At 36.1% G+C, this 27,487-nt stretch overlaps 1 protein-coding gene across 12 annotated transcripts in view; it reads right to left on the bottom strand.

Annotated features, from left to right (window-relative positions):
- SOX6 (SRY-box transcription factor 6) overlaps positions 1–27,487 on the bottom strand; it is a 631,442-nt gene that overhangs the window by 498,304 nt on the left and 105,651 nt on the right. For 4 of the 12 annotated variants that reach the window (XM_067749774.1, XM_067749776.1, XM_067749770.1 and 1 more), the window contains one exon: positions 1,776–1,857. The exons of 6 other annotated variants lie outside the window; for them this stretch is intronic. The gene's annotated coding sequence lies outside the window, so the exon portion shown is untranslated. Of the gene's footprint in view, positions 1–587; positions 734–1,775; positions 1,858–27,487 lie in introns of all 12 variants that reach the window. 2 more of the 12 variants (XM_067749771.1, XM_067749773.1) reach the window with 1 other exon arrangement.

The following is a 27,487-nucleotide window of genomic DNA, read 5'->3' as shown; positions in this document are numbered from 1 at the left end:
GCCACCAAATTTTAAGGAGCAAGATCTTTCCACTTCAGTCATTGCCGTATTATTTCTAGGCCCCACATATTAAGAGGTGTGTCCTGGAGTTACTAATAATTAAATAAAATTGTGTCACTCCTGTGGCATTTTATTACAAAAAGATACATTTATTTCCCCACGAAAGCAATATTTGTAAAATAACTTTTAAGTCCTAAATACTGAATATACTTAGCTATTACATGTATTATTATTAGCATGTTTTAAATTTTATGACAAATGCTTTATATAGTTTACCTGCATAGATTATGTAAATTTACTGGTTATTTAAAGTTAAGAGTTACATGTTTAGCTGAAATACCAAAAAAGGTACTTCACTCTGAAACTATGAATAAATAGGCAATTTAAAATATCACAAATCAGCCATAATGCACTATAAGAATTCTTATGCATTATTTCATTAAATCAAGATGGTAATTTATTGTAAAGCGTTTTTTTAAATTTCACAGCACATAGTCATGTGGGCTATGAACCTTGCATTTCTAAGAAGTGACTAATATTTTCTTCATTTCATCTATAGTTTGAAAGAAAAGTATAAAAATACTCACCAGAAACTAATATTAGATGACTAAACTCATTTTCACATGTGATTGGGCCCAGGTTTGTCAAGATGAACTATGAATGCATTAATATCCACAATACTGTCAAATGCTGAATTATTAATATTGTCAGCTCCTTGGTTTCAGTTCATGCCCTGTTGAGGAGTTTTGTGAGATTCATCAAAACTCAGCCTCTCAACATGTTTACAAGTATCATGGAGGCAACACGTCTTAAATTAAAATAAGGTTGACTTTCAACCAAGCAAACTGTCATCAAGGCCAGTCTAAGATTCATAAATGCAAAGAACCAGTCTATAGTGAAGACAGCAGATGAAGTCAGGTGCTACCACATGCCAGATCCTTGCCAACTCAGCACCCAGCAGTTGAGATACTAGGTAGATGACTAACGGTGGTTCTTCACTTGGCAGGATCAGCAGCATTATGCACTATACCTATGAGTTGTATATGTCAATGCAAGTATTCAAGAACCAAAAACAGTGCTGAAAATTGGCTCCAAAACTGCTATGGCTTATCAATTTTTATTCTATTGACTATGCAAATTTTTCAGTTCTCTAAACCAAGGACAGAGTTACTTAACTGGAAGAGTCCTGAATTTTTCCTTCAGTGAAAAAAGTAAAAGATTACTCTGTTTTAGTTATGCTAGAACTCCTTTTAAAATCTCCATGTATCCAAAATATTTTTGTAAGTGCACATGAACAATGTTTTTTTATAAATCAATTGGAAATTTAAAGTATGATTACTTTTTAAAAGTCAAAAGTTTCTAAACTTTACTCCGTACCTTGTATTATATGATTTCCATGATGGTAAATTAATATCAAAACTGATTTTATTCATAAAACAAATAATTTAAAAGAATACAAGTAGTTTCCAGACTTGAAAAATTTTAGGATTTCTGATACTCATCTTTCCAATCTTTCACTCAGTAGATATATTCCCTATAAATAGAAACATTTCTGAAAAATATTGAATTGTGGTAGTAAAATTGTTTCATTTGCATGTAAAGTTTAGCCAATAATCCTAATAGTTATAAACATAAGTTAAAACTAGAAGATGTAAAGAAACTGGGTGTTAAAATTACTTAGGTCTTAGTATTAGACCACAAAAATGCAATGCAATCCTCATTTGCCACGGAAATAAATGGGAACATTAGTTATACTCATAAATTATATATTATACCTGGGCTCTTATACAAAGTGATGAGGGGTCACAAAGTCCTTCTTGAAGCATTTTTCTTTCCTCATCAGAAGATATAGAATGTCTAAAAAGAAGAAACTAATAGTTATTGGACCCACTATCTGCAACATAAAATAAATTTACTCTATGCATCATATAATCTTCCCAACAACCACACCCATTTTATAGATGAGGGAATTGAGTCTCAGACAGGCTAGGTAATTTTCCAGAGTTACACCAGTGACAGAGATAAAACTGAAGCCCTACTGAACCCAGCTCCAAGGTCCATTTGTTCTTTCTGTTATATTATGCTTATTTATCGCCTATAGTACTTTTTGTGTTTATGCTATTCTCCACTATCTAGAATTTCTTTCTGCTTCTTCTCAGTTAATCCATCCCTACCACTTCCTTCCAAGGTTCACAAGTATACTCCAAAAAGTATACTGTGTTCTCTCAGCACTTTGTTTAAAAGCCTCTATTACAACAATTCAAATTACACTGATTCACACAATACACATTTATGAAATGTTACCAACGTTACCATCTATATTCAGCAAGGTGCTGAAGGTATCACAAAATGGTTGCATTGACATACTACAATAAGTCTTTCCTAGTCTCCATTCTATACTCCTCTATCCTCTCTCACCTTCACAATAACTTTAGAAGTAGTAGTAGTAGTATTTACTAGTACGATTGTCATTATCATTATTATATATTATGAACCTCAACCAACCACCTTTTGCTCTCATGCTGCTCTCTGGAACTCCTCTCCACTTTCATTCTGCTCAAAGGTTCTCATCCACTAAACCATCTCTCTTTCCTTCCCAATCAAAAATTCTACTCTTGAATATTTCATAAAAGGTGTGAGATACTCTCGATTATTCATTTATGCAACAAAGACCTAAGCATTTACTATATGCTGGAAACTAATGATAGATAAACGAGATAGATCTTATTTGTCTAAGAGCTTACAATCTACCACAAAATACAAACAAGTAAACCAAAATTTATAATGTAGATCCATGTCATCATGAAAGTATGTAAAAAAAAGTGATGTGAGTACAAAGAATAAAGAGTAATAATTCATCTGGAAGCCTTCATATGGAAGGTGGTATATAAAATAAAGCTTCATTATTGAACAGAATGCAGGTGGAGAAATAGCAATAGTGACTGATTATTGAATACTTTCTATGTGTGAAGCACTCAATATACTGTATGTTTAATATATATCATATATTTTCTTCACATATGTAGACATTTCTGTTCCTGACCAGGATGGACTAACAGGGACTGGATGTACCCTTCTTGGGTTAAACAACTAAAAAAAACTGGATGAAATATATAAAAACAACAGTTTTCAGAAACTGGACATCAGGCAATGAAGAAGTAATTCCTGAGAAAGGAAAAACAAATGAGGTCATCTCTACAGTTGTCCCAGATTACTGCCTCAAGAAAGAAATTACCAACTGCAGTGTACAGAGGCAAATCCTAATGGTCTCACTGAGTTAAGAAGACGAAGCTGGGAGTCTAGGGAGGCCAAGGTGGATATAGTTGGTAGGGTAAAGTAACAGAGGAGAAAGACCTGCACATAAACTTCCAGAGGTCTGCAGAGAATCCCTCACGATTACTGGTAAGCACACATGTGTGAGGAAACTAACCAAAGTTAGGGAAAGATATACCTAAAAGGAGCAGAAAAATCAATCCCCAGAGCTCACACAAATCCAGGAATAATTCAATTTCCCATCATCAAAGTGTAAAACTTCACAATGCCAGGGGCACTGGACAGAATACTCAGAAGAGTATTATTGCCTCAGCAGTGCAGAAACTTAGCCTTACACTATAGGCTGCACTGGTTCCAACTGACAGTGCTTGAAAGCAAGTATTGAAAGGATCAAACTGTTTCCAAGTATCTTAACTACACACCAGAAAAAACGTCCAAAAACATTTATAGAAATACTGAAAGATTCAGCACTCAACAAGGTAAAATTCACACAATTTCTGGCATCTAATAACAAATCACCAGTCATGCAAAGAAGCAGAAAAATACCGCTCATTATGAAGAGAAAAAGCAATCAATTGAAATTTGTCCAGAAATGACACAGGGATATTAAAATAGTTATTAGTTGTATCCTATTTGTTCATGAAACTAAAATAGACTGAACATACTAAGTAGAGATATCAAATATACAATAAAGATCCAACTATAACTTTTAGAGATAAAAAATACAATGTCTGGGATTAAAAATCACAGGGGTGGAATTAAAAGCAGATTTGACACTGCAGGACAAAGACAAGTGAACTTGAAGGCTTATCAATAGAAACAATGCAAAATGAAGAAGAATAGGGAGGGAAAAAGATGAAAAAATGTGAACAGAATCAGAGAACTGAAGAACAACTTCAAGCTGCCTAATATGTGTGTAATTGGATTCCACAAAGAATGGGAGTTAAAGAAAAAAATTCTGACATAATAATGGCTGAAAATTTTTCAGATGTGACAAAAAACTATAAACCTACAGATTCAAGAATCTCAAAAAACCCAAGCTCAAGAAACATTACGAAAACTACACTAAGGCCCATAGTAACCATGTTGCTTACAACCAATGTAAAAAGAGAAAATCTTAAAAGCAGCTAGAGGAGAATGACACATCATACACAGAGAAACATAATAAAAATTAAGGCAGACTTCTTTCTGAAAACAATGCAGGCCAAAAGACAATGGATCAATATTTTAAAATTACTGAACCACAAAAAGTTAATCTAAAAGTCTATACCTAGCAAAATAAAGATTTTTCAGAAATATAAAAGGTGATGGAAATACCACCATCTCACCAGCAGACATAATCTACAAGAAATATTAAAGTGGTCCTTCAAGCAGAAGGTAATTTGCCAAATGGAAATCTGAATCTACACAGAAATAAAGTACATTGAAAATGGTAAATATGTGGGTAAATATGAAAAGACTATTTTTATTTTTTAAATATCTTTAAAATATTGACTATTCAAAGCAAAAATAATAAAAATTATCTTTAGATTTAACATATGTAGAAGTAATGTGTATGACAATAGCACAGAGGCTAGGAGGGAGAAACGGAAGTATGCTGTTGTAAGATTCTCATCCCATGTGTGATGTGGGATAATATTACTTGAAGACTGTGATAAGTTGTATAGGGTTGCTATAACTACTAAAGCAACCACTAAAATATATTAAAACAAAAAAATTAAGAAGCCAATAAGGGATTTTAAATGAAATCATAAAAATTCTCAATAAATTAAAAGGAAAACAAGAAAAAGGGGAAACAGAATGATGAACAGGTGGTACAAACAAGAAACAAAGAGCATATCATATATTTAAACTCAACCATGTCAATAATCACATTAAACGTAGATGGTCTAAACACCCAAATTAAAAGGGAGAGATTGTCATACTGGGTAAAAAAGCAAGACTCAACTGCATGCTGGCTACAAGAAATCCACTTTTAAATGAAGACACAATACTTTAAAAGTGAAAGGATGGAATATATATACCACAGTACCACTAATAAAAAGAAACCTGCAGGGCTATCAGACAAAGTAGATTTCAAAGCAAAGAATATTACAATGGATAAAGGGATTTTTATACAATGATAAGGGTGTCAACTCAGTAGGAGGACATAATGACCCTAAACATGTATCCACCTAATAAAGCTTCAAAATACAGGGAAGCAAAACTAATAAAATTTCAGGAAGAATTTTAATCAGAGTTCTCAAAATCTCTCTCCCTCAATTAAGGGTAGAGCACGTAAACCAAAAAAATCGGTAAGGATACTGAAGACCTGGACAGCACTGTCAACCAACTTTACCTAGTTTACATTGATAGAACTTGCCAACCAACAAAAGAACTAGTAATTCAATAACAGAAAGATATCTTGAAAATCTGTAAATATGAGGAAATAACACTTTTAAATGACTCACGGAGCAAAGAAGAAATCAAAAGGGAAATTAGAAAGTATTTTGAAATGAATAAAAATGTAAACACCACATATTAAAATTTATGGACCACAGCTAAAGCAGTACTTAGAAGTAAATTTTATAGCACTAAAACCTATATTGAAAAAGGGGGTCTCAAATCAATGATCTCAGCTTTCACCTTAAGAAACTAGAAAAAGAAGGGCAACATAAACCCAAAGTATGCAGAAAAAAAATGAAATAATAAGACTAAAAACAGAAATCAATAAAATAGAAAAAAGGAAAGCAATATTAAATTTGATGTTGTGTTTACATGCTCATAGCATAAATGAGAGGCGACATCACTAAATATTCTAAAAATATTAAAAGATATGTATTATGAACAAATCTATGCCAATAGATTAAACAATTTAGATTAAATGCACTTAAATAAACCACATAACTTAGATGAAATAGATAACCTCAATAGCCCTACACCTATTTTTAAAAATTGTATTTGTAGTTAAAAACCTTCCCCAAAAGAAAACTCCAAGCCCAGATGGTTTCATTAGTGAAGTCTTTCAAGTATTTAAAAAGTAATAATACCTACTGTACACAAATTCTTCCAGAAAATTATATAGAAGGTAATACTTCATAACTCATTCTATCAATATCAATATAAGGCTACAGTAATCAAGTAATCAAGATAGTGGCATAAAAAAATAGACAAATAGATCAATGGAACAGAATAGAGACTCCAGAAATAAATCTACATATATATATGGTCAACTTATTTTCAACAAAAGTGCCAAGGCAATTTAATGGGGAAAAGATAATCTTTTCAGACAATGGCACTAGAACAATTGGAGAGCCATAAGCCAAAATATATACCATAAACTTCATCTCACCCTATTACAAAAATTACCTCAAAACGAATCATACACCTAAATTAAAAGCTAAAACTATAAAACTTCTAATGGAATGCATAGAAAAAAATCTTAGTAACATTGGGCTTTGCAAAACTTTCTTGAATGTAACATAAAAAGCATGAAATAGAAAAGTAAGAGGGGAGACCTTCAAGATGGTGGAGGAGTAAGACGTGGAGATCACCTTCCTCCCCACAAATACATCAGAAATACATCTACATGTGGAACAGCTCCTACGGAACACCTACTGAACACTGGCAGAAGACCCCAGACTTCCCAAAAGGCGAGAAACTCCCCAGGTACCTGGGTAGGGCAAAAGAAAAAACAAGAAACAGAGACAAAAGAATAGGAACGGGACCTGCACATCTGGGAGGGAGCTGTGAAGGAGGAAAAGTTTCCACACACTAGGAAGCCCCTTCACTGGTGGAGACGGGGGGGTGGCGGGGGCGGGGGGAAGCTTCGGAGCCATGGAGGAGAGCACAGCAACAGGGGTGCAGAGGGCAAAGCGGAGAGACTCCCACACAGAGGATCGGTGCCGACCAGCACTCACCAGCCTGAGAGGTTTGTCTGCTCACCAGCCTGGGTGGGTGGGGCCTGGGAGCTGAGGCTCAGGCTTCAGAGGTGAGATCCCAGGGAGAGGACTGGGGTTGGCTGTGTGAACACAGCCTGAAGGGGGCTAATGCACCACAGCTAGCCGGCAGGGAGTCCGGGAAAAAGTCTGGAACTGCCTAAGAGGCAAGACACCATTGTTTCCGGGTGCACGAGGAGAGGGGATTCAGAGCACTGCCTAAACAAGCTCCAGAGACGGGTGCGAGCCGCGGCTATCAGCGCGGACACCAGAGACAGGCATGAACACTAAGGTTGCTGCTGCAGCCACCAAGAAACCTGTGTACAAGCACAGGTCACTATTCACACCTCCCCTCCTGGGAGCCTGTGCAGCCCGCCACTGCCAGGGTCCCGTGATCCAGGGACAACTTCCCCAGGAGAACGCACAGCATGCCTCAGCCTGTTGCAACGTCACGCCAGCCTCTGCCACCGCAAGCTTGCCCTGCATTCCGTACCCCTCCCTCCCCGGGGCCTGAGTGAGCCAGAGCCCCCTAACCAGTTGCTACTTTAACCCCGTCCTGTCTGGGCAAAGAACAGACGCCCTCAGGCGACCTATATGCAGAGGTGGGGCCAAATCCGCAGCTTAACCCCGGGAGCTGTGCAAATAAAGAAGAGAAAGGGAAATCTCTCCCAGCAGCCTCAGGAGCAGCAGATTAAATCTCCACAATCAACTTGATGTACCCTGCATCTGTGGAATAACTGAATAGACAACGACTCATCCCAAAATTGAGGCGGTGGACTTTGGGAGCAATAGTAGACGTGGGGTTTGCTTTCTGCATCTAATTTGATCCTGGTTTTATGTTTATCTTAAGTTAAGTATTTAGAATATATTATCATTGGTCGATTTGTTTATTGATTTGGTTGCTTTCTTACTTTTTTTTATATAGAGATATATATTTTTTTCCTTTTTCTCTTTTTGTGAGTGTGTATGTGTATGCTTTTTTGTGTGATTTTGTCTGTACAGCTTTGCTTTTACCATTTGTCCTAGGGTTTTGTCTGTCCATTTTTTGTTTTTTGCTTTTTGTTTTTAGTATAGTTTTCAGCACTTATTATCACTGCTGGATCTGTTTTTTTGTTTGGTTGCTCTCTTCTTTCTTTTTTTTATTACTTTTTAATTTTTAATTTTTTTTATTTATTATTATTTTTTTTTACAGTATGCAGGCCTCTCACTGTTGTGGCCTATCCCGTTGCAGAGCACAGGCTCCAGACGTGCAGGCTCAGCAGCCATGGCTCAGGGGCCCAGCCGCTCCGTGGCATGTGGGATCTTCCCAGACCGGGGCATGAACCCGTGTCCCCTGCATCGGCAGGCGGACTCTCAACCACTGCGCCACCAGGGAAGCCCTAATTTTTATTTTTAATAATTTATTTTTTATTTTAGTAACTTTCTTTCTTTCTTTTTTTCTCCCTTTTCTTCTGAGCCATGGGGCTGACAGGGTCTTGGTGCTCCGGACGGGTGTCAGGCCTAAGCCTCTGAGGTGGGAGGGCAGAGTTCAGGACATTGGACCACCAGAGACCTCCTGGCTCCACGTAATATCAAATGGTGAAAGCTCTCCCAGCTATCTCCATCTCAATGCTTAGACCCAGTTCCATTCAATGATCAGCAAGCTACGGTGCTGGACACCCTATGCCAAACAACTAGCAAGACAGGAACACAACCCCACCCATTAGCAGAGAGGCTGCCTAAAATCATAATAAGGTCACAGACACCCCAAAACACACCACCGGACGTGGTCCTGCCCTCCAGAAAGACTAGATCTAGCCTTATCCACCAGAACACAGGCACCAGTCCCCGCCAACAGGAAACCTACACAACTCACTGAACCAACCTTACCCACTGGTTGCAGACACCAAAAACAGCAGGAACTATGAACCTGCAACATGTGAAAAGGAGACCCCAAACACAGTAAGTTAAGCAAAATGAGAAGACAGAGAAATACACAGCAGATGAAGGACCAAGGTAAAAACCCACTAGACCTAACAAATGAAGAGGAAATAGGCAGTCTACCTGAAAAAGAATTCAAAATAATCCTAGTATAAAGATGATCCAAAATCTTGGAAATAGAATAGAGAAAATACAAGAAACGTTTAACAAGAACCTAGAAGAACTAAAGAGCAAACAAACAATGATGACCAACACAATAAATGAAATTAAAAATTCTCTAGAAGGGATCAATAGCAGAATAACTGAGGCAGAAGAACGGATAAGTGACCTGGAAGATAAAATAGTGGAAATAACTTCTGCAGAGCAGAATAAAGAATGAAAAGAATTGAGGACAGTCTCAGAGACCTCTGGGACAACACTAAATGCACCAACATTCGAATTATAGGGGTCCCAGAAGAATAAGAGAAAAAAAAAAACGGACTGAGAAAATATCTGAAGAGATTAGAGTTGAAAACTTCCCTAATATGGGAAAGGAAATAGTCAATCAAGTCCAGGAAGCACAGAGAGTCCCATACAACACGCCAAGACACATGTTAAACGAACTATCAAAAATTAAATACAAACAAAAAAAATATTAAAAGCAGCAAGGGAAAAGCAACAAATAACATACAAGGGAATCCCCATAAGGTTAACGGCTGACCTTTCAGCAGGAACTCTGCAAGCGGAAAGGGAGTGGCAGGACATATTTAAAGTGATGAAAGGGGAAAAACTACAACCAAGATTACCCTACGCAGCAAGGATCTCATTCAGATTCGACAGAGAAATTAAAACCTTTACAGGCAAGCAAAAGCTAAGGGAATTCAGCACCACCAAACAAGCTTTACATACAACAAATGCTAAAAGAACTACTCTAGGCAGGAAGCACAAGAGAAGGAAAAGACCTAAAATAACAAGCCCAAAACAATTTTTAAAATGGTAATAGGAACATACATATCAATAACTACCTTAATGTAAATGGATTAAATACCCCAACCAATACACATAGACTGGCTGAATGGATACAAAAACAAGACCCGTATATATGCTGTCTATAAGATACCCACTTCAGACCTAGGGACACACACAGACTGAAAGTGAGGGGATAGAAAAAGATATTCCATGCAAAAGGAAATCAAAAGAAAGCTGGAGTAGCAATTCTCATATCAGATAAAATAGACTTTAAAATAAAGACTATTACAAGAGACAAAGAAGGACACTACATAATGATCAAGAGATCGATCCAAGAAGAAGATATAACAATTGTAAATATTTATGTACCCAACATAGGAGCACCTCAATACATAAGGAAAATGCTAACAGCCATAAAAGGGGAAATAGACAGTAACACAATAATAGTAGGGGACTTTAACACCCCACTTTCACCAATGGAAATGATCATCCAAAATGAAAATAAATAAAGAAACACAAGCTTTAAATGACACATTAAACAAGATGGACTTAATCGATATTTCTAGGACATTCCATCCAGAAACAACAAAATGCACTTCCTTCTCATGTGCTCATGGAACATTCTCCAGGATAGATCACATCTTGGGTCACAAATCAAGCCTTGGTTAATTTAAGAAAATTTAAATCATATCAAGTATCTTTTCCAACCACAACACTATGAGACTAGATATCAATTACAGGAAAAAATCTGTAAAAAATACAAACACATGGAGGCTAAACAGTACACTACTAAATAACCAAGAGATCACTGAAGAAATCAAAGAGGAAATCAAAAAATACCTAGAAATAAATGACAATGAAAACACGACGACCCAAAACCTATGGGATGCAGCAAAAGCAGTTCTAACAGGAAAGTTTATAGCAGTACAATCCTACCTCAAGAAACAAAAAACATCTCAAATAAGCAACCGAACCTTATACCTAAAGCAATTAGAGAAAGAAGAACAAAAAAAACCCAAAGTTGGAGGAGGATACAAATCATAAAGTTCAGAGGGAACAAATCATAAAGTTGGTAGAGGAAACAAATCATAAAGATCAGATCAGAAATAAATGAAAAAGAAATGAAGGAAACAATAGCAAAGATCAATAAAACTAAAAGCTGGTTCTTTGAGAAGATAAACAAAATTGATAAACCTTTAGCCAGGCTCATCAAGCAAAAAAGGGAGCAGACTCAAATCAATAGAATTAGAAATGAAAAAGGAGAAGCAACAACTGACAATGCAGAAATACAAAAGATCATAAGAGATTGCTACAAGCAACTATATGCCAATAAAATGGACAACCTGGAAGAAATGGACAAGTTCTTAGAAAAGCACAACCTTCCAAGACTGAACCAGGAAAAAAGAGAAAATATAAACAGACCAATCACAAGCACTGAAATTGAAACTGTGATTAAAAATCTTCCAACAAACAAAAGCTCAGGACCAGATGGCTTCACAGGCGAATTCTATCAAACATTTAGAGAAGAGCTAACACCTATCCTTCTCAAACTCTTCCAAACTACAGCAGAGGGAGGAACACTCCCAAACTCCTTCTACAAGGCCACCGTCACCCTGAGACCAAAACCAGACAAAGATGTCACAAAGAAAGAAAACTAAAGGCCAATATCACTGATGAACATAGATGCAAAAATCCTCAACAAAATACTAGCAAACAGAATCCAACAGCACATTAAAAGGATCATACACCATGATCAAGTGGGGTTTATCCCAGGAATGCAAAGATTCTTCAATATATGCAAATCAATCAATGTGATAAACCATATTAACAAATTGAAAGAGAAAAGCCATATGATCATCTCAATAGATGCAGAAAAAGCTTTTGACAAAATTCAACATCCATTTATGAAAAGAAACCTCCGGAAAGTAGGCATAGAGGGAACTTACTTCAACGTAATAAAGGCCATATATGACAAACCCATAGCCAGCATTGTTCTCAATGGTGAAAAACTGAAACCATTTCCTCTAAGATCAGGAACAAGACAAGGTTGCCCACTCTTACCACTATTATTCAACACAGTTTTGGAAGTTTTAACCACAGCAATCAGAGAAGAAAAAGAAATAAAAGGAATCCAAATCAGAAAAGAAGAAGTGAAGCTGTCACTGTTTACATATGACATGATACTATACATAGAGAATCCTAAAGATGCTACCAGAAAACTACTAGAGCTAATCAATGAATTTGGTAAAGTAGCAGGATAAAAAATTAATGCACAGAAATCTATTGCATTCCTCTCCACTAATGATGAAAAATCTGAAAGAGAAATTAAGGAAACACTCCCATTTACCATTGCAACAAAAAGAATAAAATACCTAGGAAGAAACCTACCTAGGGAGACAGAAGACCTGTATGCAGAAAACTATAAGACATTGATGAAAGAAATTAAAGATGATGCAAACAGATGAAGAGATATACCATGTTCTTGGATTGGAAGAATCAATATTGTCAAAATGACTCTACTACCCAAAGCAATCTACAGATTCAGTGCAATCCCTATCAAACTACCAATGGCAGTTTTCACAGAACTAGAACAAAAACTTTCACAATTTGTATGGAAACACAAAAGACCCCGAATAGCCAAAGCAATCTTGAGAAAGAAAAACGGAGCTGGAGGAATCAGGCTCCTGGACTTCTAACTATACTATAAAGCTACAGTAATCAAGACAGTATGGTACTGGCACAAAAACAGACATATAGATCAATGGTACAGGATAGAAAGACTATAGATAAACCCACGCACATATGGTCACCTTATTTTTGGTAAAGGAGGCTAGAATATACAATGGAGAAAAGACAGCCTCTTCAATAAGTGGTTCTGGGAAAACTGAACAGCTACATGTAGAAGAATGATATTAGAACACTCTCTAATGCCATACACAAAAATAAACTCAAAGTGGATTAAAAACCTAAATGTAAGGCTAGACACTATAAAACTCTTAGAGGAAAACATAGGCAGAACACTCTATGACATAAATCACAGCAAGATCCTCTTTGACCCACCTCCTAAAGAAATGGAACTAAAAACAAAAATAAACAAATGGGACCTAATGAAACAAAAGCTTTGCACAGAAAAGGAAAACATAAACGAGACGAAAAGACAACTCTCTGAATGGGAGAAAATATTTGCAAATGAAGCAACTGACAAAGGATTAATCTCCAAAATTTATAAGCAGCTCATGCAGCTCAATATCAAAAACAAACAACCCAATCCAAAAATGGGCAGAAGACCTAAACAGACACTTCTCCAAAGAGGATATACAGATTGCCAGCAAACACATGAAAGGATGCTCAACATCACTAATCATTAGAGAAATGCAAATCAAAACTACAATGAGGTATCACCTCACATCAGTCAGAATGGCCATCATCAAAAATCTACAAACAATAAATGCTGGGGAGGGTGTGGAGAAAAGGGAACCCTCTTGCACTGTTGGTGGGAATATAAATTGATACAGCCACTATGGAGAACAGTATGGAGGTTCCTTAAAAAACTAAAAATAGAACTACCATACAACCCAGCAATCCCACTACTGGGCATATACCCTGAGAAAACCATAATTCAAAAAGAGTCATGTACCACAATGTTCACTGCAGCTCTATTGACAATAGCCAGGAGATGGAAGCAACCTAAGTGTCCATCATCAGACGAATGGATAAAGAAGATGTGGCACATATATACAATGGAATATTACTCAGCCATAAAAAGAAATGAAATTGAGTTATTTGTAGTGAGGTGGATGGACCTAGAGACTGTCATACAGAGTGAAGTAAGTCAGAAAGAGAAAAAAAAATACCGTATGCTAACACATATATATTGAATCTAAAAAAGAAAAAAAAATGGTTCTGGAGAACCTAGGGTCAGGACAGGAATAAAGACGCAGACATAGAGAATGGACTTGAGGACACGGGGGGTGGGGGGGAAGGGTAAGCTGGGACGAAGTGAGAGAGTGGCATGGACATATATATACTACCAAATGTAAAATAGCTAGCTAGCGGGAAGCAGCCACATAGCACAGATAGATCAGCTCAGTGCTTTTTGACCACCTAGAGTGGTGGGATAGGGAGGGTAGGAGGGAGACGTAAGAGGGAGGAGATATGGGGATATATGTATATGTATAGCTGATTTACTTTGTTATAAAGCAGAAACTAACATACCATCGTAAAGCAATTATACTCCAATAAAGATGTTAAAAAAAGAAAAGAAAAGAAAAGCAATAAATTGGACTTTTTCAAAATTTAAAACACTGCTCTCAAAGGACACTTAAAATTAAAAGGCAAGCCACAGGCCAGTAAAAAATATATACAAAACATTATCTGATAAATAACTTGTATTTTAAAAAAATATTAAAAAATACTCTTACAACTCAATAAAAAAGAAGAAAACCCCAATTTAGAAAAACAGCAAAAGATTTAAAATGCACTTCAACAAAGTAGATACATGATGACAAACAAGCACATGAAAAGAATCCAACATCATCAGTCATTAGGGCAATAAAAATTAAAACCATGAGCCACAACTACAAACCACTTGAATAGCTAAAATTGAAGACTAAACATACAAAGTGTTAAGAATGTGGGACAGCTGGAACTCTTACACATTGCTAGTAGGAATGTAAAACGGTAAACCACTTTGGAAAAATCAGCAGTTCTTATAAAGTTAAACATGCACCTAGGTAAACTAGCCATTCCATTCCTACGTATTTACCCAAAAGAAAACAAAGCATATGTCCACTCAAAGACAAATGTCCAAAGCAGCTTCATTTGTAATAGCCAAAAACTAGAAAGAACCTAAATGGATAATCAAATTGTGGTATATCCATACAATGAAATACTACTCCTCAATTTTAAAAATAAGTTATTGACATGCACATGAGTGAATCTCAAAATAATTATGCAGAATGAAAGAAACTAGACAAAAAAGAGTACATAACATATGATTCCACTTACATAAAGCAAAACTTTTAATGCAATCTATAGTGGCAACAATCAGTGACTGCCTGGGGATGAGGCTGAAAACAGATCAAGGAGGGGTAGGAGTAAGGGACTCAGAAGGGGCATTAAGAAACCATTAGGGGTTATGGATATGTAAATTACCTTGACTGTGGAAATGGCTTCACTGGTGTATATGTATATCAAAACGTCAAATTAAACACTTTAAATATATGCAGTTTATTATATGCCAATTATATCTCAATAAAGCTATTAAAAGAACATGCAGTAGGTAATATTCTCACTCTACAGGTGAGGAAGCTAAGGCTCCAAGAGGCTCTATGATTTGCCTAAGATCACAGCTATTACACAGCAGTATCCAGGGGTGGCAGGAATTCCACACGGTATATTTTTAAACTAATATGAAGTAACTAATACAGTTCTGCTTCACAGAAGGTACTCAAAAGTTGTTTTGGAGTTTTAAAATTTAAAGGCATATAAAAAGCTTAAGATGTGAAAAAGTAATAGATTTTAACTTTCCCATAGGATATATAAATTTTTAAAGAAGATTTTTTAACCCAAAATACCTTAATTGATAGAATGCATGAGAGGTAGAGTTTCTGTCATTCATTCAAAAAGCATTTTACTGGAACCTATTATGCACTACATAATATGAACAACTTGCTAAGCACAAATGAGACAGATATTTAAGTCATACACAGGTTATGAAAGAGCACCCTTTGATGAAGTACTGGCAAGAGGCTCAGTTTGTCAGCAGGCTAAGGTACAGACAGTTGAATGGACAGGAACAGCTACCATAGGTCTCCAAGAAGAAACAATGGGCAAAGCACTTCCCAGAGATGAATTACTAGGTGTTTTTTGTTTGTTTGTTTGTTTGTTTTTGCGGTACACGGGCCTCTCACTGCTGTGGCCTCTCCCGTTGTGGAGCACAGGCTCCGGACGCGCAGGCTCAGCGGCCATGGCTCACGGGACCAGCCGCTCCGCGGTATGTGGGATCTTCCCGGACCGGGGCACGAACCCGTGTGCCCTGCATCGGCAGGCGGACTCTCAACCACTGCGCCACCAGGGAAGCCCAAATTACTAGGTTTCATACCAGTTACTTTCTTGTTCTTTTTCATATATGTATATTTCATCTCCTCCTACAATAGATTATAAATTCCTGATGACTAATTCTTCATTTACCATTTTAAATTCCACCTCATGTCCAGAAGAGTCCTGAATTCATATTCTTATTGAGTGAATGAATAAATGAATTAATGCATGTTAGTGTTAGTCTGAATGATAAGGTAATGAGAATGATAAGGTAATGAGAATGATAAGGATCCTTTTCAAAATCAACTTGACTTTATCCCATTTTCTTGAAAAAGTCTATTTTTTAAATCTTATTTCAATGTCTTTTCTTACTCATGAGTGTATTTTCCTGCACTATTTCCTTTTCCCTTGAAAGAGACAAGTAGAGAGGGCCTATATCCAAAGCATGATATTTGCTGTGACTATACCTTCTGTGGAGGACAGAATGTAGCAATATAACCAGGGAGTTGTACTCATCATTTTATCTGTGCATACCCGTTTTATTCCTCACAGATGTCAGGTACTAATCCCTATGTGAAAGCCACCTGATAGGAATGTCATAATCTCCAGTATCTTCACTTTTCTCACTCATGGTAGCCAAGTTTTACCTTATGCCCCCAAAATCAACAAGGTCCTGCCTGTGCACTTGATTGAGCTCCTAGTGTTAATATCTTCTGTGTTTATGTTATGCCTTTAAATCATCCAAGTAATTTTATCTTTACGTATATTCTCATTCCTTTAAAAACACATCTTCCTTCCAGGCCTCCATGGGAAGAAAAAATATCCTCAATTTTCAGTGGGAATCTAACCAATGAGATGCAAGGGATTTGAGAGTTGACAAGAGATAATTAGCAAGATATTTTCCCTTTGCCTTTTCAAAAATTCAGTGCTGTGATGAATAACAGGAACAGGAAAAAGCAATGAGTAATTCTGACTCCTTTCTTTTCCTCATGCTCCCCACCACATATAATCCAGTCTTACTGATGCCACACTGGCGAAGTCTCTTCTTTCTGTTCCTAACATTCTGTTCTCAAAATACCCACTCTTGTTTAAACCTCTTACCTCCTGCTTGAAGTATCTTACAAGGTGTTTCTCTAGTTAAAGTCTTTTTTTTTTCCTCTAATCTACTCTACAAGGGTTGGCTGAACTAATTTTTCAAAACTTTTGCAAAAGCAAAGCTCTTGCCATACTGCTCAGCTATTTGGTTTGATGGCCCCCTAAGATCTACCAAATACCTTAGCTTAGCCTTATGGACCACAATGATATGATCACACTAAGTTTTCTAGCTTATAGATACCCTATACCTCAGTCAAACTGGACTTCTCATTGTTCTCTATCCCATACTTCCCTGTTTCCTTCCATCGGTCCCATACCCATGCTTGTGCTAGTCCTCTCACTACCAGGATGCACCTCTCTCTGCATCTCCTATTCCACTGATAAAATTCTATTCAACTTTCAAAGAATATCAAAAAGTCTGCTTCCTAAATTAAGGTCCTTCTTAAGGGATATATCTAATTCTTACAAGCTCTGTAGATACAATTTTTTATTTTACTAAGGCATTTAACATATTCTGCATAGGGAATTACATATCTCCTCTGCTTATCTCCTCTGCAATAATCAATTCAACTTAATTAACATTTATCAATCCCACCTTTGAGCCACACACTGAGTTAGACACAGGGACACAAAAAGGAATAAGAGAGTTTAATAATTATGTCTAGATTCTAAGGTTCTTGATGGCAGGAACTCTGTACATTTGCATTTGTTTCCAATGCAGCATCTAATGTTCTGTTTTGAATACACTCAGCACCCAGTATATATTATATTTGTGGAGTTGAATTAATTTCCAACAGAAGCTAAGCCCTCTCCTTGGAAGAAAATATGTGCTACCAAAAAAAGGATTTACCATAACCGCAAAACAGATACACACATCTTTAAACAGTTTTCAGAGGGCAACTTGGAGGTCAGATTGACCACTGATTACACCATCCAATGTGAAGACCTTAATGGCTCAGATCACTCCTCACTAAGAAACTAACTTCCAAGTAGGCCAGGCTGCTTCAAATGATAGATTCCCAGATGGCCAGAGCTTCCAAAATTGCCATTTGGTCCAGAAAAGATGGTTATTGCTTCACATCACAAAAATCTGTTTCTTGTACCCTCTTGGGAATTTAAATAGGACTCTTTTAAGTTGACATCAAGATTTAAATATGTATCCATTCAATATACCTGGGAGATACACAATTCCTGTTTGAACTAACCACATGTATACAGCCATAAAAATGTACATTTTCAAGGTTACATAGCATTGCTGGAAGCCTAACTAAAATTACACCTTTCCACACTATGAACCTTGCATTTACTCTCTACATTCTTACATTTCCTCCCATCCTGGGACACAGAATGGAAAAACACAGTAAGGCTTTTTTAAAAGATGATACCAGGAATAAAAGGAAATGAAATGGTTGATAGTGTCATGTAAAAACCAATATTAAAACAAAAAACTTCTTGACAATGATATTTGTCAAGGAAAAATTCAAGCAGTAAAAATGAAGTAAATGGAAAGAGGTCACTGCCGAATGACCAAACCAAGCCCCAGTGCCTGGCACCTGCCAGGATAAGAGCCCCTTGGGTTGGCCTGACTCCTCCCACAGGCTCTCTCTAAGTAAGAGTGACACACTTCTCCTCGAGCAGAAAACTCAGCAGGGTATGCAACAATCACTCTGCTCATTACTGAAAGTCAATTTAGCAGCACAACGATCTAAATTAAGGGTCAATTTCAGAGAAGGAGAGAAAGAAGTACACTCTCTTTGTGTAGGAGAAACAGAAACCCCACAATCTAGAATATGAAATCTGTATTTCTGGAGAGAACTGTTAGCATAAAATGGTTGCAATATTCCAACAGGATGACAAAAAGATGGGACAGCCTCTTCCATGTCATTCAGTCTCAGGGTAAGATGTAAGAGTTCTCAGAATAAGATGTAAACAGATTTGGGGGGCTCTAAGACAGCTGAACTTAGAGAAATTTTATCAGTTAAGTATATAATCAAGAATATTCTAGATGAAGTGAAACTGTGCTGGTGTTCTAGAGTGGGAAGAGATGTGATCTGAAATCAAACAGACTGTGTTTGAACCCCAGCTCTGCCTTTTTCTTCCTTGCATTCCTTCCTTCTTTCCTTTACCTTTTGTTTTTGTTGTTGTTCATTTATTTATTCAACAAATATCTACTAGGAACTTAGTACGTGTCATACACTGTGCTAGAAACTGGGTATACAGGTTTGAACAAAATAGTCTTGGTCTCTACCCTGACAGGGTTTTTAGTTTAGTGAAGAAAATAGACATTACATAAACATACAAATACAGGATAACTACTAATCATTTTAAGTGCTATGAAGGTAAAAAAATAAATCAAAATTTATAGAAAACAACCAGGGATTTCAGGGATTTGTTAAAAGGATTAAAAATAACAAGGTAAAAGTGCCTTGCCCAATGCCTAGAACATACAGGTGTTCAACACAAGCAACAGCTGTTTTTAACTTCTCTCTGCTAAATATAGACACTTGATTCCCTCACCTTCGTCTCTTGACAGAGAAACTGGGAAGTATTAAAGCACCGGTAGGTGCTGTTGGGGGAGAGCGGCAGTCTATTCGCTCCAGACACTGCAAACTGATGCATAGTTTGTTGTTCTATCAGTGTTCTATATAATCATAACCTTGACCAATCCACAACTTTCTTTCAGGCATATCTGGGTTTCATCTCCTGCTTAGTATCCTTGAGATAATTTATAAATTTTCCCCCTTTGGTTGCATAGGATATTTAACCCCTTTAATGCTAAGTCAAACTATTCTCAAGAAACAACCCACATCAAGAACTGAGACAAATTCACTCAATGTGGAAGACTTGCCAGAAGAACACAACTAAGGACCTCCCTTAAGGTTGTGAGTATACGGTTTCATAGACTATCTCACTGCAGGAAGTGTTTCTGAAAACGTAAAAGTTCTCCTTTTAGACCATGATTATTCCTCTATCTTGTTCTTAGTGAGCAAACACTCAACAAGCCTTGAAATTTGACAAATCCTAATTCACGTTTAGTAAACTGCGGGGTCAATAAAGATTATAATTTCTTTCCAATTATCTTATCTTCATCACCTCACAAGAGTAAAACTAATTCCAAATTTCCTCAGTTTCTTTGATTGCATAAAATGGATGAGAGTGCTCTTATTCATATAAGAAACCCAAAGAGGACTCTTTAGTCCTTAATCAAAAAGGTGACCCTGCATACAACTTAAGGAACACATGTTAGGTATTACTTTACAGCTTGGCAAGCAGCATACATATTAATTGAAAACAAACTATCTCTAAATGAAAGAAAGGACAGAAAGGATGGAGGGAAAGGAAGAAAGGGAAGTAGAGGGAGAAAGGAAAGGAAGGAATATACATCACACCAAAAAATCACTTTATAAAAATGTGATTTCAAAGAGTTTTCCAACCTCCAAAACTAAAAACATCATATACCATAACTGAAACCTAATTCATGTGATTCCTTGTTCTAGAAGATATAAGGATGCTACTTGGTCATGGTTACAATGAGACCTTTCTAAAGGTATCCCATATAAAATATAGAGTGTGATACATAGATGATTATTTTCATATATTTCTATATTAATCTTTACCCAGATAAAGCAAAATTATTCTCACTGGTTTTTTACCTGGGAGGTACCCATTTCCTAAAATTCCTACAGTTGTCCTTAGAATGCATTGAATTGAAATCAATAAAATTGAAACAGATCAGGGAAAAAAAAACCCAACAACTATAGAACTCTTTTTAGATTACTATTGTCAGACCCAAACAAGTATTTCCACATCTTAAAAAAACGTCCTCAAATCCATTTTGTGATTTTACAAAAATCTCCTATTTCAGTCATTTCCTATTTCACTAATTTCTCTCCTTTTTGTCTCCTCTTCTCAATTACTGCAGTGAAATTGGAGGGACAGGTATTTCTTCCATTTGTTCAACCATATCTTCTCCTCAGAAAGCTCTAGACGCTCAAAGATTTCTGACACTCAGCTCTCTTGTTTACACCCACATTTTTCATGCTTTACTTTCTCAGCCGTCCGCCAGATATTGCCTTGCAGCTATCTATTCTGTGACTGCAAGTCCAGGGAAGAATTCTCTGTAACTAGTCACAAAATCAACAGTGGATTCCACATACTGCCACTACCAGGGACAAAGCCCAAAATGCTTCCATCCCTTAAAGCTGTCAACCATTCAGTGAGTGTGCACTTGATGCTGTATCAGATATCAAATTATGTGCAACCAATCTCACCTTAGAACAACCCATTCTAATTGATGATGCCATATATATGTAATAATTGGAAGAAAAATAATATTCACAAGAGGAATAACACCTGTATTTCTTTTGTACTATGTTCAATGAAACTCAGAACACTAGTGGTAATAATTAAAAACCAAGTCATAGGCTTGTTACCAGCCACCACAGCTTGAAGAAAAAAAATAATCTATATTCTGCCTAATGTAGGCAGTTATAGGGATGCAGACCTGGATTCCATTGATGCTATTGCTTAATTATCTACTATACATGGGTCAAAAAGGTAAAAATAATAATCAACTGTCAAACATACTTTTTTGTTGTATTTGTATTTTCCAAAGGTATAAAAGAGCCCAAAGGTGAAATAAAAATAGAAAATCTGCTTTTATTAATGAATTCATTCACTTAAGTTTATATGAAACTATGTGAGCTGAAAAGAAAGAGAAAGAGCTAACTCCAGTAGCTTGTATCCAAAGAAAACTCCACCCACATAAACTGTCTAGTAACAAATCAATTTTTAAACCCTTAGGTTAGGGACCATCTTTTTTTCTCTTGCAAGCACTTGCTAAGCAAATAATAATAAAAACAGGAATTACATCATGTGGACAAACTTTTTGACTGATTAAACATTAAAAATAAGTCTTTTTTGCCAGTCATCGATGGAAGATAATGCTTAGGAAATTAATCTTTTTACACAATAATTGCCTTGCATCTTTGAAAAACCCCAGTAAGAAATATGAAGAGAGACAGAGAGACAGAGAGAGTAGGGCAAAAGGGAAGGAGAGACGAAGAGAGGGAGAAAGAAGAGAATGCAGAAAATGTTTTTATCTTCACTGGAAATACTTAACTCACATTTTAATGTTAGGAGATGGCAAAAATTTGGTGAAATGATAAGCATTTATACCCATACCCCAAGATAACATAAAATATGTACTTCAGATAAAACTATGTGCTGAAAGTGATGTGTAGAGACAAGCATACAACAAAATGCACTAGATTTTGTTGCTTATTCAAACAATATTTATAGTTACTAAAAATATTTCTATCTAAATGCTTGAATAAATCAATGAGTTTTTTTTTCCTGAATTATAAATAGACTATATTTCACATTTTATAGATTATTATATTATAAAATAATAGCTAGCTGTGCAGAATTAGTACATTTATGGACACTCCCTCATTTCCCCGTATTTGAGACCACCACTCAGTTCAAATTATGGCTTTATTTCCCCTTCTCTATATGCATTTAATTCCTTTAAATATTAATAAAATTTATGTAAGAATACTGGGAAATGATTAAGCCTATCTTCTTGGTTAAAAACAAGTTCAGAGAGCAGCTTTTGGGGGGAATATTCAAATTTATTAGCTGTTCTTAGCAAACAGGCCTCAAGCCCCACGTTGTTTCCAATCTCAAGTTAGGAAGAATTTTTCTCCAACAGGCACTGAATCACTTTAATGTTGACTCCTGTGCTGCTCTACTCCACCTTCAAATGTAACCAGTAAATTCAGCTTTACTACAGTACTATAAAAATATGAAAGAACCATAATAGCATCTAAAAAAGAGCTGTTGGCACTATATTCGTTTAGAAAAAACCTTAAACTGAATACTAATGCAAAATTTAAGGATAGTTTGCCTAGTTGCCAAAAGAGTTACAATAAGTATTTTGCCATAATGTATAAGTTATCTTGAAGGCATCTGAGACTATTACTGTGTAAGATACAGAAAAAGTCCGCAAAGTGTCATTGTTCTCATGAGGTTTTTCGATATAAATAAATCATCAACATACTATCTTCACTGAACCACTGTCCTCTGATTAGAGGATTGCCTTAATGTGTGCAGAAACATTATAAAGAGACCATTCTGCTTCCTTAGTAAGTCAACTTCCTTGACTGGCATCCAATATGGATCCACCTCACACCAAATTCCACTTTACAGTGAATATCGTGACTGTAAGCTTCCGGTTAAACATTCGAACAGAATCAATACAGTTTTACTTCCCTTCTCCCTTATTACCACGACCAAGTTTTTAGAGTTGAAAAGGAAACCAAGATCAAATTTAGATACGTTGTTTGAAATTAGCAAAGATGAAACACTTCAGTGCCAGACAAAAGCCCTGATTTTAAGAGTAGGTTTTTGCCTTCCCTGAAATGCCTAGCTCAGACAGTGTATTTTTATGCCTGCAGATATTGGCATGTTTCACATTTAAGATTATGACACACCAACTTATTTCGAAATTTTTTAAATCCTCCACTGCGCATGTTTCAAGTGCTTCATGACTATCACTGATAATTGAGCAATTAACTTGAAATTACCAAATGTGCTGTGATGGCACAATATGTAGTAAGCAACATGAAAAAATAAAGAGCAGAGGAACTTAGTACAGTGAAAAAAAATTAATAAAGGGTAAAATAGGCCGTAATAATAATAGTACTGAGTAAGTTTTAATGGTCCCAGGTCTTAGTAGTTTAATGGTGCCAGTAAAATGGTTTAATGAAATAAGTCCAGAGTATTACAAATTTTTAGAGCAGTTTATTCTGGTGCTACAAAAAGGAAGCTTCTTTCTAACTGGTCTTGTGTAATACACAAGGATTAGTTCAAAAAGTAAGTGTGGGAGTTTCATTAGACAAAAAAGGACAAAACAATTAGGTTAAAAATCCTGACAGGCAGATTCTTAAGAAACACAAACTTGCAAAAAAAATAGATGTAAAGTCTTCCTTTAAGACAGGCAAAGCAAAAACTCTAGGGCTAAAGATGACTCAAGAAGTCATCAAGCTATTGTGAACATATATGCAAATCAAAAATTAAGATACATGGCTTGACATCAAGAGGGAAGGACAAAATTCAGCTATACTAAAAACATCAGAATGCCTCTTCACTGCTCATCTCATCAAGGTCTCTAATACTGGGCTTTTCTGGCTAAAACCATAGTATGACTGTGAAGAGTAGCTCTTTAGTACTTAAATATAGCCAGTGCAGCAAATTCCATAAACCTAAATCCTACCTTATTTCGGTGGCAGGCCATCTTAAAGGTTTGCAAGAAAAACCAACAATTTAGAAAGTCAGAGAGTAAAAAGAGATTCAAAGTACAGCAAGTAAAAAGACACTATTAAAAAACATTTTTTTCCTCAAAATTCCATCAATATTGCTCCAAAACACCACTAGGAGATTAAAAATAGGCCAGGCTGTCCTTTCAGGTATAAATTAGAAACAGAAAGTGGAGAGAGCAAAAAGAACAAGTATCTAAGGGCACTAGTATTAAAATTTAAAAGCTTAAAATGTAACGGATATACACATTCAGATTAGCAAACTGCTTTCAATTAAAGTAGATTTCTGGCCACAGTTCACAAATGTATAGTAGCTGTGTGTATTAATGTAGATACTTCAAATGTCAGTATATCTCTAATTAACATGAGCACACAACTGTAAAACTGAGAAGACACAATTTTAAATTCCTTACATTCCCAGCATTAATGCTTTCATGGGGCAGCTCCCGTTGTCATGGAAAATGGCATTCAAGCCCTATTTGTGGATTTTCACAGCTCATCTTTTTTATTTACCTGCTCTATGTCAAGATTAGCCTGGAATAATATTTTTTAAAGATAATGCACTTAGACCTACTTGTCCTTAAAATCACAGATGTTCTCACTGAGGGAGCTTTGGTCTGGGCTACGCTCAGTTTGAAACAAATTTCTCTCCATTTTAAAATACCACAAAGAGATGATTTCATGATTCTTTTTGTTTGTTTCCTAAAAATCTATGCAATTCAAAAAATTTCAGCTGAAGCATGACATGTGGAGTTTGGAAATAGGGGGATAGGAGAATGTCAGGGAGGAGCAAATGATCGAGGAACATGAGGAAATAAAGTGGTATAAGGTTCTCCAAAATCTCCTGCCTGACTTACTCTACCTAAACTTTTCAAAAATATTTTGTACAGCAACCAAGTAGAGACTGAGATAGTGATCAAACAACAAAAGAAAGAGAGCTAAAATATTCTCTGAGAGAAGACAGATTGGTGTTATGGAAAGAGCATGGAATTTATACTATGAATCCCTTGGTTTGAGTCCTGCCACTCTGCAAAAATAAGGATAATTCCTACTCATCTCACAGAGTTTTATGAAATTTAGCCAGTTTAATGTCTGCAAAAGCAAGTGTTATGCTGAATTAAGATATTGTTGTCATTATTAACTCAAGCATGGAGCTAAGCAATAATCATTTTGGTACCAAACAATAAAATACTTCCGGACTTTTTCAGTGAAAAAACTGCTATTAGAGACCATGAACAGAGACAGAATTTTATGAAAGGGAATTCATTATCAAATTTCTAAAAAGGCTTGGGAACCTGAAAAAGCAGGCTATCTAATTCTCTGTTTTGTTGTTGTTATTTTCATTGTTTTTAACCAATCATTTACTGCCCTGGTAAAACTGAAAGGACAGAATTAATTAATTACATTTTAATTAGAGATAAAAAATTAAATGTGGGATATTAACATGCAAAACAAGGTCTTCTTATACAATGCCTACTTTGGGAAAAGAAAAAAGGTAGTTTTATTTTTTAAAAAGAAAAAAAAAGCTAGAATAAGATGCTTTCAGCTTCTGAAAAGATAACCATTTTCCTTCACAGTGTTTTCCTACTCTGACCTAGGTAGTAGATGTAAGTAGGTAAGATTCCAATCGGTTCTCACACACCTTTGGTGTGGCCTATTCATTATGGATGTGCAAAACAATATCCCACCTCCTTATCTCACAGACCGGCTTCTGCATACCTTACTAAGAAACCTTCCCGTGGCCATGAGGTATAACTTTCTGCCTTAGATCATGTAGCAAATAAGCAGTTCCAAAACATGGAAATTAAAGTTCCTAAAAGAAGCCATTGTCACTGATCTCATTTGCCTGTTTTTAGGCTAGACTAGATGAATATTTCTACTGTTCTAGCTGCCTCATCATTCAGTGTAAGTGGCAGACAGTTTCTGCAATAATTAAAAGAAGTGAGAATGCAAGCATTCTGGATGCCATGTTAATTTTATTTGACTTATCTTAGTCATAGTATCCTGCTACATTTCTTTAATAAGAAGGTTCCATAGTCAGGAGATGGCTGGAACAAAACTTGAGACCACAGACCAAAGGAACAACAAACTCCACACCCTAAACTATCATACGGAAATTCTGGAAAACAATTACTTTAGGCCTATGTGATTACTATGACTTCTACCTAAGTGATTAGACAAAATCTGACTAGAGCTTTTTGGGTTTTTTTAAGTTGAACTCCAGAAATAACCATATGAAAACTACACCCACAGTGCCCCTTCTATTTTTTAGCCTCTCTCTTTGTCAGGTCACAAGAAAAAAAATTCAGCTAATTGGACCACCTCTGTTCAAAGCTCGTCTATGTATATCTGGTTGGGGTATTGCTGGATTGCTGGGGGGCAGGGGGCGGTAGAGAAGAGAAAAATTCAGGAAACAGAGCCTTTGGGTGATGAGAAATGTAGACTATATTTTGATTAAGGCCATCTTGGTTGAAATGCTGGTAATTGTCTTGTATTTGTAGTTTAAAAACATTAATCATCCTAAAAACTTACTATAGGGAATGACTGAATGATACGCGAGAAGAGAGAAAGGAAGTAAAAGAAAGGATAAAGCAACAAAGACAAGATTTGGACAGTTCAAAATTATTTCCCTTCACACAGATTTCTAATAGGATAAGCTCAGCTCCTTGGAACCATCCTTTTTCTCGAGAGCCCTTCAAAGATACTTTACATTTCTTTCTCCATCTTCTTTGCCTCCTAATCCTCACTGTGATACCTTGCACAAATTAAAAGCTCATATTTAATCCAAATGAACCATGGAGTTTAATATTTTGTGTTTTACATAAGAATTCAGTCTTCAAATAATACAATGTGAATTGATAGTCTCATAAAATAACATCTTATTCATCCTTAAAACATTAAAAAATATACAAACTGTGTTAAGCTATATTAAATATTCACATCTATTTTTTTAAGATGGTTCAAAATACCTGC

Source organism: Pseudorca crassidens, chromosome 9, assembly GCF_039906515.1.
Source record: "Pseudorca crassidens isolate mPseCra1 chromosome 9, mPseCra1.hap1, whole genome shotgun sequence".
NCBI lineage: Eukaryota > Metazoa > Chordata > Mammalia > Artiodactyla > Delphinidae > Pseudorca > Pseudorca crassidens.
Note: the sequence above shows the minus strand (reverse complement) of the source record. Positions and strands in the feature narration are given on the sequence as shown.